Source organism: Mesoplodon bidens (genome assembly GCF_964165515.1).
Source record: "Mesoplodon bidens genome assembly, chromosome: 11".
In the NCBI taxonomy this organism is placed as follows: domain Eukaryota; kingdom Metazoa; phylum Chordata; class Mammalia; order Artiodactyla; family Ziphiidae; genus Mesoplodon; species Mesoplodon bidens.
The window spans coordinates 26,290,704-26,307,533 of NC_138167.1; the positions used below are offsets into that span (position 1 = coordinate 26,290,704).

General features: G+C 40.8%; 1 protein-coding gene and 1 pseudogene across 3 annotated transcripts in view; one reads left to right on the forward strand and one right to left on the reverse strand.

The window, feature by feature from the left end:
• FGD4 (FYVE, RhoGEF and PH domain containing 4) overlaps positions 1-16,830 on the forward strand; it is a 208,799-nt gene that overhangs the window by 40,487 nt on the left and 151,482 nt on the right. The window lies entirely within an intron of this gene.
• Positions 16,392-16,759, reverse strand: LOC308625093 (small ribosomal subunit protein eS12-like; annotated as a pseudogene). The gene has a single exon. The product of its transcript is annotated as a small ribosomal subunit protein eS12-like (transcript).

Here is a 16,830-nt window from a genome sequence, read left to right on the forward strand (position 1 = left end):
TGTTATATTTTACCATTAAAGAATGTTTGCAAATTGATGGCTTCTCGGATAATGAAGTTTCTCCTTTTTTTTGTATGTATGTATATACATATGTGTATATATGCACATATACATATATTTTATCAAGGAACTGTAAGCTCTTGTAACTTTGTCTTGTACATTTGTTTTTAATTTTTGAATTTTGTTTTATTTATTTTTTTATACAGCAGATTCTTATTATTCATCAATTTTATACACATCAGTGTATACATGTCAACCCCAATCGCCCAATTCATCACACACACACCCCCCGCCACTTTGCCCCCATGGTGTCCATATGTTTGTTCTCTACATCTGTGTCTCAGTTTCTGCCCTGCAAACTGGTTCATCTGTACCATTTTTCTAGGTTCCACATATATGCGTTAATATATGATAGTTGTTTTTCTCTTTCTGACTTACTTCACTCTGTATGACAGTCTCTAGATCCATCCACGTCTCAACAAATGACCCAATTTCATTCCTTTTCATGGCTGAGTAATATTCCATTGTATATATGTGCCACATCTTCTTTATCCATTCGTCTGTCTATGGGCATTTAGGTTGCTTCCATGAACTGGCTATTGTAAACAGTGCTGCAATGAACATTGGGGTGCATGTGCCTTTTTTTTTTTTTTTTTTTTTTGCGGTACGCGGGCCTCTCACTGCTGTGGCCCCTCCCGTTGCAGAGCACAGGCTCCGGATGCGCAGGCTCAGCAGCCATGGCCCATGGGCCCAGCCGCTCTGTGGCATGTGGGATCCTCCCGGATGGCACGAACCCATGTCCCCTGCATCGGCAGGCGGACTCTCAACCACTGCGCCACCAGAGAAGCCCGCGTGTGTCTTTTTGAATTATGGTTTTCTCTGGGTATATGCCCAGTAGTGGGATTGCTGGATCATATGGTAATTCTATATTTAGTTTTGTAAGGAACCTCCATACTGTTCTCCATAGTGGCTGTATCAATTTACATTCCCACCAACAGTGCAAGAGGGTTCCCTTTTCTCCACACCCTCTCCAGCATTTGTTGTTTGTAGATTTTCTGATGATGCCCATTCTAACTGGTGTAAGGTGATACCTCATTGTAGTTTTGATTTGCATTTCTCTAATAATAAGTGATGTTGAGCAGCTTTTCATGTGCTTCTTGGCCATCTGTATGTCTTCTTTGGAGAAATGTCTGTTTAGGTCTTCTGCCCATTTTTGGATTGGGTTTCTTTTTTTTAGTATTGAGCTGCATGAGCTGTTTATATATTTTGGAGATAAATCCATTATCCATTGATTCGTTTGCAAATATTTTCTCCCATTCTGAGGGTTGTCTTTTTGTCTTGTTTATGGTTTCCTTTGCTATGCAAAAGCTTTGAAGTTTCATTAGGTCCCATTTGTTTATTTTTGTTTATTTTATTTTATTTTTTTTTGTGGTATGCAGGCCTCTTACTGTTGTGGCCTCTCCCGTTGCGGAGCACAGACTCCGGACGCACAGGCCCAGTGGCCATGGCTCACGGGCCCAGCTGCTCCGCGGCATGTGGGATCTTCCCGGACCGGGGCACGAACCCGTGTCCCCTGCATCGGCAGGCGGACTCTCAACCACTGTGCCACCAGGGAAGCCCTATTTTTGTTTTTATTTCCATTACTCTAGGAGGTGGATCAAAAAAGATCTTGCTGTGATTTATGTCAAAGAGTGTTCTTCCTATGTTTTCCTCTAAGAGTTTTATAGGGTCTGGTTTTACATTTAGGTCTCTAATCCATTTTGAGTTTATTTTTGTGTATGGTGTTAGGGAGTGTTCTAATTTCATTCTTTTACATGTACCTGTCCAGTTTTCCCAGCACCACTTATTGAAGAGGCTGTCTTTTCTCCGCTGTATATCCTTGCCTCTTTTGTCATAGATTAGTTGACCATAGGTGCGTGGGTTTATCTCTGGGCTTTCTATCCTGTTCCATTGATCTATGTTTCTGTTTTTGTGCCAGTACCGTATTGTGTTCTTTCCTCCGTAATTTTTTGGAAGAGTTTGAGAAGGATGGGTGTTAGCACTTCTCTAAATGTTTGATAGAATTCACCTGTGAAGCCATCTGGTCCTGGACTTTTGTTTGTTGGAAGATTTTTAATCACAGTTTCAATTTCATTACTTGTGATTGGTCTGTTCATATTTTCTGTTTCTTCCTGGTTCAGTCTTGGAAGGTTATACCTTTCTAAGTATTTGTCCATTTCTTCCAGGTTGTCCATTTTATTGGCATAGAGTTGCTGGTAGTAGTCTCTTAGGATCCTTTGTATTTCTGCGGTGTCTGCTGTAACTTCTCCTTTTTCATTTCTAATTTTATTGATTTGAGTCCTCTCCCTCTTTTTCTTGATGAGTCTGGCTAATGGTTTATCAATTTTGTTTATTTTCTTAAAGAACCAGCTTTTAGTTTTACTGATCTTTGCTATTGTTTTCTTTGTTTCTATTTCATTTATTTCTGCTCTGATCTTTATGATTTCTTTCCTTCTGCTAACTTTGGGTTTTGTTTGTTCTTCTTTCTCTAGTTCCTTTAGGTGTAAGGTTAGATTGTTTATTTGAGATTTTTCTTGTTTCTTGAGGTAGGCTTGTATAGCTATAAACTTCCCGCTTAGAACTGCTTTTGTTGCATCCCATAGGTTTTGGATCGTCGTGTTTTCATTGTCATTTGTCTCTAGGTATTTTTTGATTTCCTCTTTGATTTCTTCAGTGATGTCTTGGTTATTTAGTAAAGTATTGTTTAGCCTCCATGTGTTTGTGTTTTTTACGTTTTTTTCCCTGTAATTCATTTCTAATCTCATAACGTTGTGGTCAGAAAAGATGCTTGATATGATTTCAAGTTTCTTAAATTTACTGAGGCTTGATTTGTGACCCAAGATGTGATCTACCCTGGGGAACGTTCCATGTGCACTTGAGAAGAAAGTGTAATCTGCTGGTTTTGGGTGGAATGTCCTATAAAAATGGATTAAATCTATCTGGTCTGTTGTGTCATTTAAAGCTTCTGTTTCCTTATTTATTTTCATTTTGGATGATCTGTCCATTGGTGTAAGTGAGGTGTTAAAGTCCCCCAGTATTATTGTGTTACTGTCGATTTCCTCTTTTATAGCTGTTAGCAGTTGCCTTATGTATTGAGGTGCTCCTGTATTGGTGCATATATATTTGTAATTGTTTTATCTTCTTCTTGGATTGATCCCTTGATCATTATGTAGTGTCCTTCCTTGTCTCTTGTAACATTCTTTATTTTAAACTCTATTTGATCTGATATGAATATAGCTACTCCAGCTTTCTTTTTATTTCCATTTGCATGCAATATCTTTTTCCATCTCCTCACTCTCAGTCTGTATGTGTCCCTAGGTCTGAAGTGGGTCTCTTGTAGACAGCATATATATGGGTCTTGGTTTTGTATCCATTCAGCAAGCCTGTATCTTTTGGTTGGAGCATTTAGTCCATTCACGTTTAAGGTAATTATTGATATGTATGTTCCTGTGACCATTTTCTTAATTGTTTTGGGTTTGTTTTTGTAGGCCCTTTTCTTCTCTTGTGTTTCCCACTCAGAGAAGTTCCTTTAGCATTTGTTTTATAGTTGGTTTGGTGGTGCTGAACTCTCTTAGCTTTTGCTTGTCTGTAAAGCTTTTGATTTCTCCATCGAATCTGAATGAGATCCTTGCTGGGTAGAGTAATCTTGGCTGTAGGTTCTTCCCTTTCATCTCTTTAAGTATATCATGCCACTCCCTTCTGGCTTGTAGAGTTTCTTCTGAGAAATCAGCTGTTAACCTTATGGGAGTTCCCTTGTATGTTATTTGTCTTTTTTCCCTTGCTGCTTTCAATAATTTTTCTTTCTCTTTAATTTTTGCCAGTTTGATTACTATGTGTCTTGGTGTGTTTCTCCTTGGGTTTATCCTGTATAGGACTTGCTGTGCTTCCTGGATTTGGGTGGCTATTTCCATTCCCATGTTAGGGAAGTTTTCGATTATAATCTCTTCAAATATTTTCTCTGGTCCTTTCTCTCTCTCTTCTCCTTTGGGACCCCTATAATGCAAATGTTGTTGCGTTTAATGTTTTCCCAGAGGTTCCTTCGGGTGTCTTCATTTCTTTTCATTCTTTTTTCTTTGTTTTGTTTCACAGCAGTGAATTCTACCATTCTGTCTTCCAGGTCACTTATCAGTTCTTCTGCCTCAGTTATTCTTCTATTGATTCCTTCTAGTTTAGTTTTCATTTCAGTTATCGAATTGTTCATCTCTATTTATTCTTTCTTTAATTCTTCTAAGTATTTGTTAAACATTTCTTGCATCTTCTCCATCTTTGCCTCCATTCTTTTTCCGAGGTCCTGTATCATCTTCACTATCATTATTCTGAATTCTTTTTCTGGAAGGTTTCCTATGTCCACTTTATTTAGTTGTTCTTCTGGGGTTTTATCTTGTTCCTTCATCTGGTACATAGCCCTCTGCCATTCCATCTTGTCTATCTTTCTGTGCATGTGGTTTTTGTTCCACAGGCTGCAGGATTGTAGTTGTTCTTGCTTCTGCTCTCTGCCTTCTGGTGGATGAGGCTATCTAACAATGAAGTTTCTCTTAATGAAGACAAGCTTTGGAAGGTGGAGGCATCTGAAGGCTAGACTCCAGAAGGGAGAGCGGGGCGTCCAGGCTTGTGGCTCCTGCCTGGTGACTGAGGAAAGAATTTGTTGGCTCAGGGAATGGCCCAAACCCTTCTTTCTCTTGAGCACCAGGAGTCAACATTTGGTATAGTGGTGTGAATCCTGCTGCCACTAGGTGGCAAGATAGAGGCAAAAATTCTAGGCAGATATATAAGATTAGCAAGCCTGGTTAGCCATACTTCAGGCTTGGGAGGAAAGGTGTGGCCAGTCAGGGTGCCACAGGGAAAGAACTTGTGCCCTAGAGTTTATTTCTCTACTACTAATTTTAATTTTACCCCTGGTAATGAATTTTCTGGTGATTGAATTTAGAGTTTAGAATGTGTCATCTTAAAAGCATGAATCATGGGACTTCCCTGGTAGTCCAGTGGTTAAGAATCTGCCTTCCAATGTGAGGGACATGGGTTTGATCCGTAGTTGGGGAACTAAGATCCCACATGCCGTGGGGAAACTAAGCCTGCGCACTACAGCTACTGAGCCCGCCTGCAGCAACAAAGATCCCACTTGCTGCAGCTAAGACCTTACGCAGACAAATAATAAATTAGTTAATTAATTTTTAAAAAAGCATAAATCATAAAATCTTAGTTTTTAGAAGCTTTGCAAAGCTGTACCATCAGGGCTTCCCTGGTGGCGCAGTGGTTGAGAGTCCACCTGCCGATTCAGGGGACATGGGTTCGTGCCCTGAGCCGGGAAGATCCCACATGCCATGGAGCGGCTAGGCCCGTGAGCCATGGCTGCTGAGCCTGTGTGTCTGGAGGCTGTGCTCCGCCACGGGAGAGGCCACAACAGTGAGAGGCCCGCGTACCGCAAAAAAAAAAAAAAAAAGCTCTACTATCAGGTTGGTAAGGCACTGTTACCCCTATTTTTTTTTAATTTAATTAATTTATTTTTAACATCTTTATTGGAGTATAATTGCTTTACAATGGTGTGTTCGTTTCTGCTTTATAATGAAGTGAATCAACTATACATATACATATATCCCCATATCTCCTCCCTCTTGCGTCTCCCTCCCATCCTCCCTATCCCACACCGCTAGGTGGTCACAAAGCACTGAGCTGATCTCCCTGTACTATGCGGCTGCTTCCCACTAGGTATTTTACATTTGGTAGTGTATATATGTCCATGCCACTCCCTCACTTCGTCCTAGCTTCCCCTTGCCTTTCCTCTTGTCCTCAAGTCCGTTCTCTACGTCTGCATCTTTATTCCTGTCCTACCCCTATGTTCTTCAGAACCTTTTTTTTTTAGGTTTCTTATGTATGTGTTAGCATACAATATTTGTTCTTCTCTTTCTGACTTACTTCACTCTGTATGACAGACTCTACGTCCATCCACCTCACTACAAATAACTCAATTTCATTTCCTTTTATGGCTGAGTAATATTCCATTGTATATATGTGCCACATCTTCTTTAGCCATTCGTCTGTCGATGGACACTTAGGTTGCTTCCACGTTCTGTAGAGCTACAGTGAATATTGTGGTACATGACTCTTTTTGAATTATGGTTTTCTGGGACTTCCCTGGTGGCGCAGTGGTTGAGAGTCCGCCTGCCGATGCAGGGGACACTGGTTCGTGACCTGGTCCAGGAAGATCCCACATGCCGTGGAGTGGCTGGGCCCGTGAGCCATGGCCGCTGAGCCTGTGCGTCCGGAGCCTGTGCTCCGCAACGGGAGAGGCCACAACAGTGAGAGGCCCGCGTACCGCAAAAAAAAAAAGAAAAAAAAAAAAAAGAGGAGGTGAATTATGGTTTTCTCAGGGTATATGCCCAGTAGTGGGATTGCTGGGTTGTATGGTAGTTCTAGTTTTAGGTTTTTTCTTTTTTTCTTTTTTTTTTTTTTCAGTTTTTTAAGAGCCTCCATACTGTTCTCCATAGTGGCTGTATCAATTTACATTCCCACCAACAGTACAAGAGGGTTCCCTTTTCTCCACACCCTCTCCAGCATTTATTGTTTGTAGATTTTTTGATGATGGCCATTTTGACTGGTGTGAGGTGATACCTCATTGTAGTTTTGATTTGCATTTCTCTAATTAGTGATGTTGAGCATCCTTTCATGTGTTTGTTGGCAATCTGTATATCTTCTTTGCAGAAATTTTGTTTCACGCGAGGACTCCCCTGCGAAGACAGTAAGGTTGGGGTCCCACACCTGTGCCAGGCGTGGGCTCCACTGGGTGCTCGGCAGCCTGGAGTGGCTGTGGATGCGAGCCCACTCAGCGGACCTTTCACGAGGCTCAGTGGTCCCTCTTCACTGGTCTCAGGTCATAGCCAGGTTTCTTTGACATACACTAACCGAAGTTTAAGTGAGTGTGTTTTATCCCTATTTTATAGATGCACAAATAGATGTCCATAGAAGTTGGTTTTTACAGGATCTCACAGTAAGTCACTGGCTCGTCTTGTTCTTTGAATTACAGTTCTGTGCCAGTTAAGCTATTCTTTTTTTGTTTTTTTTTGCTCTACGCGGGCCTCTCACTGTTGTGGCCTCTCCCGTCGTGGAGCACAGGCTGCGGACGCGCAGGCTCATTGGCCATGGCTCACGGGCCTAGCCGCTCTGCGGCATGTGGGATCTTCCTGGACCGGGACACGAATCCGTGTCCCCTGCATCGGCAGGCGGACTCGTAACCAGTGCGCCACCAGGGAAGCCCCTAAGCTATTCTTTTAAGTGCAGTCTATTTATGGGAAAAAGTAGAGACTAGAAGACGTTCTGGATTCTACCTTCTGATTTTCCATAGTCCTGAATGTAGGCCCCGATGCAACTCAAACCAGGCTGGTCAACAGGTAGTAATGACCAGAGTTGCCAGTCCTTTGAGTATAAGAAGACAACCTTCATTAGATTGTCGCTTAAAATGCAAACCTATGAATTCATAGCAGCTACCACATTGCGATGCTTACAGAATTGTGAAGATTGAGGGAGGAAGCCTATACGTGTGCCTGGCATATAACCTAGCATAATACCTGAAATTAATAAAATGTTTTTCCCTCTGTAGTTGCCTCTCCCCCCATGTTTGTCTCTTGTTTTGAAAATATATTAGTTATGTGGGCATATTAATGATTAGTTGGAACCAACATGCTGAAGTCGGGGAAAACTTTCTTCTCAAGAGTCCAGCCTTTTAAATTGTCTTCCTTTTCTTTGTCACAGCAATGGACTTTGAAAAAAGTAGTGTTACTGTGGAAACTGAATACATAATGCTTTCCCACTTATTTTCAGAAGGCGAACAGTCCATAACTATGCTTCTTAAGAGTGGCTTTCAAACATTTTAACCACAACCCAGTACAACACTCTGTGTGTCCATGTGCATGTGTATTTGTGTTTGAAATAAAACTTAATCCTTTCTGTGTGTTTATATACACTGCTATTTTCTATCAGATCCACTAAGGAGATGTGACCACAGTTTAAAAAATGTGCCTTAGAGAAAGATAAGAAAACATTCGTTTTCGGCTTGTTTTTCTATCTTAACTAAAGACATTTCAGGTTGGCAAATCCAGGGTCAAGTTCAAAATGAGAAGGTTATACCTCTTAGAACATGTAAGTTTGGATCCTAGACCTTGGTGCTTCCATTAGTACTTGAGGGGTATTGACATTTCTATTAGCTCACCTCACACTTAGTTGTGCCATAGCCGTGATTAAAGGCAGTGAGAACAGAAAGAAAATGCAACGTAGGTACTGTGAATCACAGCCAACATTTTTGCTAAAACTTTTACTCACCCTGTTTTTCTTTCATGGGTCGATTTTAACCTTATTTCTTTCAGTTCTTGGATCAGTGGGCTTGTGTTAACTCATATCACCTATCAAACCCACTTGAGACAGCTTAAGGAAATTCAGGTGTGAATTTTTTTTTTTAAATTTTTTAGTTGAAGTGTAGTTGATTTACAATGTTGTGTTACTTTCTGCTATCCAGCAGAATGACTCAGTTATACACATATATACATTGTTTTTTATATTCTTTTCTATTATGGTTTATCCTAGGATATTGAATATAGTTCCCTGTGCTATAAGGTGTGAACTGTTGAATAAAACAGATTGCTGCCTCAGCTGCTGATGGACTATGGCAGCAGTGTTGACTGGTGCCTCCTTGTTCATAACCTGGGGTGTGTGATCTCATTTGCTCCCCATAGCCCTGTGAGAGAAGAAATCGTCTTCTTTATTCAAAACCCCCATTACCACTGAAAAACAAACAAGCAAATAAAATCCAAGGATTCAAGAGGTTAGCTAGCTTGTTCAAAGCCACATAGCTGTAGGGGAGAGTAAAGCTTCAACCAGGTCTGCCTTATTACTAAAAACCTTGATACCAAATCCCTTCTTAATTAAAAATGTTAATGTCAGGAGTACCTTTGTTGTGTATTAAGTACTAATTAAAATACTAACTATTTGGGAGACAAATTAGTTAAAAGAGTATAGCACAGGAAAGAATTATTCAACTATCATTGTTTAAAGGTAAATAACCATTCTTCTCAACTTTGTACTTCAGATATTTAAGATGCCTTTCATTTGGAGGAACGTTGATACTATCCCCCTTTCATTTGGAGGAACGTTGATACTATCCCCATAAATACATTTTTTTTCCTCTGTGCAGCAAACCTGGGAACCTGTGGTAAATGCCCATGTTTTATGGTTTGTCATCTTTGCTGTTTTTGTTCTGAAAAGCCTGTGAAGTAAGGGGGCATGTGGTGATGATATTGTTGGCAACACTAAGATCTGAAAAGATTGTGTGGAAATTTAAATAAGAACTCTGGTCTTCTGACCACCTGCTCACTTCTTTGCAGAGGCATTAATCCATGTGGGCAGAGTAATTGAGTGTTTTGGGTAAAGACCCAAGGTTAAAAATGACAGAGGAAGAGGACCTCACATTGCATTTGTTACTTGGGTTTAGAATGTAGCCGTGTCAAGACTGTTTTGTCAGTGTTCAGTAAAGTAATCCCATGAGGGAAAGGTTAAAGTTCTGCACTTACCAGCTTTTTCACATAGCCAATAACAGGTAGAAATATTCTTTAAGTTGTGATTTTCCCTTCTGCCCCGAGTTTCTTTTTCTTTCTTTCTTTTTTTTTTTTGCGGTACGCGGGCCTCTCACTGTTGTGGCCTCTCCCGTTGCGGAGCACAGGCTCCGGACGCGCAGGCTCAGTGGCCATGGCTCACGGGCCCAGCCACCCCGCGGCATGTGGGATCTTCCCAGACCGGGGCACGAACCCGTGTCCCCTGCATCGGCAGGCGGGCTCTCAACCACTGCACCACCAGGGAAGCCCCCCAAGTTTCTTTTAAAGTTTTTGCTAAACACTTAAAATTTTGCATGGGACCCAGTGAAACATGCTATGTAAATAAACAGTGGATTAGCCTTGGTTTTTATGTGTGTTTGGTCTCATCCAGCTGAAATTCATGACTCTACAAAAGATTAAAGAAAAAGGACAGTTTTGAGGACAGCATTAATATTATATACCCATTGAAAAGCTGATAAAATACTAATAATAAGAAGAATGGATAAAGTGTACTGAGAGTTTCCTGTGTGCTAGGCAGTGTTCAAAGTATTTTACCCATTTTATGTCATGAAATCTTCTCAAAACCCCAGTGAAGGTAGTAACATTATTATTTCAGTTTTTATAGGTGAGGAAACCAAACCACTAATAGTTTAGCTTAATAGTGAGGGTCGGGGCTTCCCTGCTGGTGCAGTGGTTAAGAATCTGCCTGTCAATGCAGGGGACACAGGTTCGATTCCTGGTCCGGGAAGATCCCACATGCCGCGGAGCAACTAAACATGTGCGCCACAACTACTGAGCTTGCACTCTAGAGCCTGCAAGCTGCAACTGCTGAGCCTGTGTGCCACAACTACTGAAGCCCGCACACCTAGAGCCCGTGCTCCGCAACAAGAGAAGCCACCGCAGTGAGAAGCCCGCGCACAGCAATGAAGGGTAGCTCCCGCTCGCCACAACTAGAGAAAGCCCACGTGCAGCAACGAAGACCCAGCACAGCCAAAAAAAAAAATAGTGAGGGTCACAGTTTGATAAGTAGTGGAGCAGGTATAATCTGACTTGAGATCTGGTGCTTTTAATAACTGTGGTATTGCCATCCTGTGTAACAGACATTAAGCTAAGAGTTAATAGAAAATGGGTCCTGATTGTAGTTTTACCATTAATTTACAGTCTGAACTTGTACCAGTCATTTCATCTCTTTTTGCCTATGTCCTCACCTCTAAATTGTGTGATAATATCTGTTCTACCTACAGCTCTACTTTGTGGAGGGAATTAAAGCTGGAGAGGTATAGTGGCCATGGGGAAGGATACATTGTGAAACGAGAGGCAAAGACAAGGAGGTAAAGACAATAGAAAGTGAAAGAAAGTATATTTTTTAAAAGCTTATATGCAAAAATATTTCAAAATATTGGTTTGATGAGGGAAAAGTAAGTGCAAATACGTAAATTGTCAGGGTAGGCTGTAAGAACTACCTTCATGGGACGATGAGTGGGACGGCCAGAAGTAGAGCTCAAGAAGTAGAAGTAGCTCTGTCAGAGATCAGAGGACTGAGGTAAAGGGCTCCCCTGTGGTGCTGCTGCCTGCAGAGGGTGGGCCAGACTAGACAGCCTCAGGAGGATCCGGGAAGTTAGGATGAAGCGTAACCACAAGTGGTACATTTGTCTAGCTAAGCAAGTGACCCATGGTAAATGTTGGTGAAGGTTTGGGAACTGGATAGAGAAGTTCCATGACTATTTAGGTAGATATTTGATAATATTGAGGTGTTTTGAGGCAGGCATGAATAATTCAGTCACTTATAAGGGAGAATGATGTGTGTGATGCCCCGAATCAGACATCACTGTACACTTCCTACACTGTCACCTTTACCTTTTTTCTTTTACTCTCATTCCCACAATGACCTCAGCAGGTCATTGCTGAGACTTGTCTAGCTAATTATGTGATTTTTTTTTTTTTTTTTTTTTTTTTTTTTTTTTTTTTTGCGGTACGCGGGCCTCTCACTGTTGTGGCCTCTCCCGTTGCGGAGCACAGGCTCCAGACGCGCAGGCTTAGCAGCCATGGCTCACGGGCCCAGGCGCTCCGCGGCATGTGGGATCCTCCCGGACCGGGGCACGAACCCGTGTTCCCTGCATCGACAGGGCGACTCTCAACCACTGCGCCACCAGGGAAGCCCTAATTATGTGATTTTTATATTATATTTGTGTTTTTAAGCTTTGAGCAGAGTGTGAACTGCTTTCAGGACTCATTTCTCAGGAATCTAGTAAGTGAGGAATAGTAAGGTGTGTATCCATTCCAGGCATATTCATGCATCCCTAAATAGTATGGTTTTCTGGAGAGCACCATGGTAGGGAGAAAGGTCAGGCATCCCCTAGTCAGGAGTAGGCACTTGTCCCTCATTTAGTGAATCTTCCTGTGTAGTTATTAAACTACAGGACCCTCTGTGTTAGTCAGGAGTCTTTAGAAAGACAGAACTAATAGGTTGTGTGTATACACATATATATTATAAGGAATTGGCTCATGTGTTTATGGAGGCTGGCAAGTCCAAGTCTGCCGTGTCGGTTGGCAGGCTTGGGACCCAGAAGAGCTGGTGCTGCAGCTCCAGTCCAAAGGCCAATAGGCAGAGACCCAGGAGAGCCAGTGGTGCAGATGGAGTCCATAGGCAGTCTGCTGAAGAATTCTCTTTTGCTCAGGGAGGCCAGTCTTTTTGTTCTATTCAGGCTGTCAGCTGATTGGAAGAGGCCCACCCACATTATGGAAGTCAGTCTACTTACTCACAGTTCACTGGTTTAAATGTTTATGTTATCCAAAACACCCTCTAAGTTGATGCATAGTATTAATACCCCCCCACCCCCACCCCGCCATGGGACATGCTAAAGCAAGGCCTCCTTAGAGGATATTGGGAGCCCTCACCACCCCTTGGGAGCCAGATGTTGAACCTATCCCATTCTCAGAACTTTTCTCAAATGCAAGCAATTTTAACTAAACACACTAGGAAGAAATCTTATAACCTTTCTGAATCAAATTAATGGATAAGAAAGCACTTAAAAAATTCTGAAGCAGTTTACAAATGCACGGAATTTAGGGATGTGGTGAGTGAAGAGGGTGTGTGTAGAGTTTAGCATAATTGGGTAGATTGCCACCTGTCGTGAGGATTATAGGTTGGCAAGAGAACAATAAACCTTTCTTTTTGTGACTGGGCTGCACATAATCATACCCAGTGCAGTGAGGCCTTCTTAGAACCTTCTCTTAGGTTTACAGGAAATCCCATCTTCATCCTATGGGAGGATGGCTTGGGTGGGACCTGGGAATTCTTGTTCTGCTACCCAGCCATTGAATTCTCACCAACTCTCACTGCTGCTGGCTCTCCAGAGGACTCCTTGTGGTGCTATGTGACCCATGGGTTGAACAACTGAATAGATGAAAAATATTATTTGTTTACATAGCAGCTATCTTTTGAGCCATATTATCTCATATAAACCTTGGGAGAAAATAATAAAATGGACAGGGTGATTTTGTTGCTGTTCATACTGACAGAGTAACCACAATTTTACTTTCTCAAGTCAGTATAGGGCAGCATTTTGCATATTGTTGCTTAATAAATATTTGGTTTGAAAGAAATCTTATTCTATTTCTGTATTCATCCTCTTTTCTCTTACCTCTGATTTTTCCACAGCTCAGATTTGAGTCCCCACTATATGAAGAATGCTATATTATTTTTTAGGAGAAACTAAGTAAATAGAATTAGGTCTCCTTCAGGAATTTTTAAATGAAACTAATTTATCTCAGTATCACAGTGGAAATATTTAATACTAAATACTGTATACCTTAATACTTTTTAAAGTGGAATACTTTTTTTTATAACTTAAACCTTTCATTTTATTTTAGAGAATAAGCCTTTCTTTAGTTTAACTTGCAGCAATGGTGGTGTTTCTATTTTTCCAGTGAACTCTTAACAACAAAATGTTCATTAATTAAAAATAGCTGCCCAGTACAGGAAACAGCTCATATAGCAGCTTCTGACACAGTTCTAAAAACAGACCTGAGCTGCTTGTCTGCTGAATAAGAATGAGCACTGAAAACTTGTGAACAAATTCAGGTAAAAGCATTCTTTGTTTTAAGAAGGATCTGTGTGCCTTTACATTAATGTTTTTCTGATTATAAGAGTCATTTGTGCTTACTGTTAAAAGACAGCAACAGCAACAAATGTTATAGAGATATATTGTGTAGAAAGTGGAATTCCCACCCAGATTGTGGTGTCTGTTTAGTCTGGTGGCTTCTAACAGATTCTTTTCTGTGCATATACAACAGTACATACTTACTTTAAAAGTGGAATTATATGTTTTTTTCAACTTGGTTTTTCACTTATATTAGAAATTTCCCACATCAAATCTTTAAAAATCCTCTTCCTTTATTTTATTTATTATCTCTTTTAAAGCAGCATAGTGTTTCACTTTATAGCTGTACTACAATTTGTTTAAACCAGTTCCCTATTAATAGGCTTATGAGTTGATATTCTTTTAATTTTTTTTCTTTGAAAGTTATTGTTTTTAGGGCAGATGCACTTGTAATTGAACAAATTTACCAAATGTAATTTGTTGATAGTGTAACATATTGAGAGTTTACTATGTGCCTAGAACTCTTCTAAGCACTGTTCTGTGAAAATTAGAAGAATAATGCTACCATCTTATGAGGGATTTACTATTATTGTCCCTATTCTCAAGATGCAGAAAGCCTCTAGGCTCCCTATATGCCATCATGGTCATCCATAGGATGGACTGGAAGAGTGGTGATGGCTCAGACATTTAGGGCTCTTTAAATCCAAAGGAGCTAAGCAGACGGGTAGCAACTGCATCAACACAAGGGAAAGCAGAGCTTACAAATTCTTATTGGAGTTTCTGATGTTAAAAATCTTTGCTGGTTGCCATAACAACAGGCTTTGGAAGACCTGCCATCTTCACTTTTGTGACTGTGCCATGAGGATTCCCTGGCTGTTACCACAGATTGTTTGGTGTCTGTGTATCCCCTGCTGATTTCTGAATTCCTATTGTGAATTTATCTGATACACAGGGCCCTTCCTCAGCTTTGTCTGTACCCCTGGTATGCCTTGCTAAGATCTCCTTCCCTGATCAGTCCTCCCTGATGGCCTGTGTAGGTGCTTATTGTTTTCTACTGAAAATGGAAGCTATTAAGTTTTTGTCATTATTAGTGGCTTAGACTCTAAGACCTGTCTGTAAGATAGACTCTAAAAAAAGTTTCCTGAGACTTAGAAGGTATGTTTCATTTGCTTAAATGATGGTTAAATTGATCCTAGGTATAATATATATATTTTTAAAATTGAAATATAGTTGATTTGCAATGTGTTATTTTAAGGTATACAGCGAAGTGATTCAATTATATATATATACACATATGTATATGTATATATACACATATATATGTATATATATATATACACGTGTATATATACACATATGCTCTTTTTCAGATTCATTTCCCTTATAGGTTATTACAAAATATTGAGTATACTTCCCTGTGCCATATAGTAAGTCCTTGTTGGTTATCTATTTTATATATAGTAGTGTGCATATGTTAATCCCAAACTCCTAATTTATCATCTCCCCCCTTTCCCCTTTGGTAACCACAAGTTTGTTTTCTATGTCTGTGGGTCTATTTCTGTTTTGTATATAAGTTCATTTGTATCTTTTTTTTTTTTTTTAGATTCTTCATATAAATGATACCATATGATATTTGTCTTTGTCTGGCTTATTTCACTTAGTATGATAATCCTCTAGGTCTATCCATGCTGGACATTAAATTTTTAGAACAAAAAGTTTCCATTACATTTCTTCATAATTTTCTAGTCTATCATGACTAGAGAGAAGTGAAGTTTAAAATACCACTAAAAGGGACCTGTGTTTTGGTTATTTATTGTAGTGTAATAAACCACTCCAAAACTTAGTAGCTTAAAGCAGCAGTTTGTTATTTGTGGTTCAGTGGGTTGACCAGGCAGTTTGTTTTCATGTCCTGTCAGCTGGTTGCTAGAAAGGCTGTGGTCCTCTGAGGTTTGGTTAGGAGCTCAGCTAGGACCCAGTGGCTGCTTAGGTCACCTGAGGTGTCTGGGTTCCAAAATGGAAGAAATAGATGCTGCCCAACCAAATAAGGTCTGGGCCCAGAATTGGCACTGCACCATTTCTGTCCTATTCTAATGGTCTAAGCAGTAATAGGCTCAGCCCAGAGTCAATGTGGGAAGGGACTCTATCTACAAGGACATGAGTACCTAGAAGTGTGTACACAAAATTTTAGAACCACTGGTCTAAAGGAAAAAGTCTATGAAGAACTTAAAATCTTTATGAGGGGTCAACAAAGGGTTGTACAACCACATCCTCAAGGCCACATTTTACTGACAATGCAGGATTTGATCTTTGCCCTGAGCCATTCCTCCTTCCCACAAGAGCCCAGTTGTTTTTTCGTTTTTTTTTTTTAAGATTTATTATTTATTTATTTATTTATTTTTATATTTTTGGCTGCATCGGGTCTTTTTGGCTGCATTGGTGTTGTGGAACACGGAATCTTCGTTGAGGCATACGGGATCTTTTGTTGCGGTACACGGGTTCTATAGTTGAGCCTTGCGAGCTCAGTAGTTATGGAGCGCTGGCTCAGTTGCCCCACGGCATGTGGGATCTTAGTTCCGTGACCAGGGATCGAACCCACATGCCCTGCATTGTAAGGCAGATTCTTTACCACCGGACCACCAGGAAATCCCAAGAGCCCTTTTTTTTAATTTGATCATTTCTTGCATATGAAGTACTTCTCGATGACATCCTTGGCCTGAGACTGTTTGCCATAGTCCCTAACCACCACACAACCAACCACTTTACGGGGTTTTCCCTGTCAATTTTACGGAGACCTACCCATTCTCCTAGTTTCTTGTTGTCATCAACCTTAATCAGGTTGATTTGGTGCTCAGCGCAAAGGGCCTCCACCAACTTGACTTACATAGGCTCATCACAGTTGGATGCAAACACACAAAGATGAGCTTGGAGCTTGTCTGAGGCTTTGGCAGCTTCACGAATTCCACATGCTAGGCCATCATGGATGAGGGCGTCTTACAGCATCTCTTGCAGAGCAGTATTAACATCCATTACACCTCTGGCAGCAGTGCTTTTCTTGGCTATGGTGGTGGCTATGGCAGTGGCTTACGGGTGGAGCTGAATCTTGAATGCAC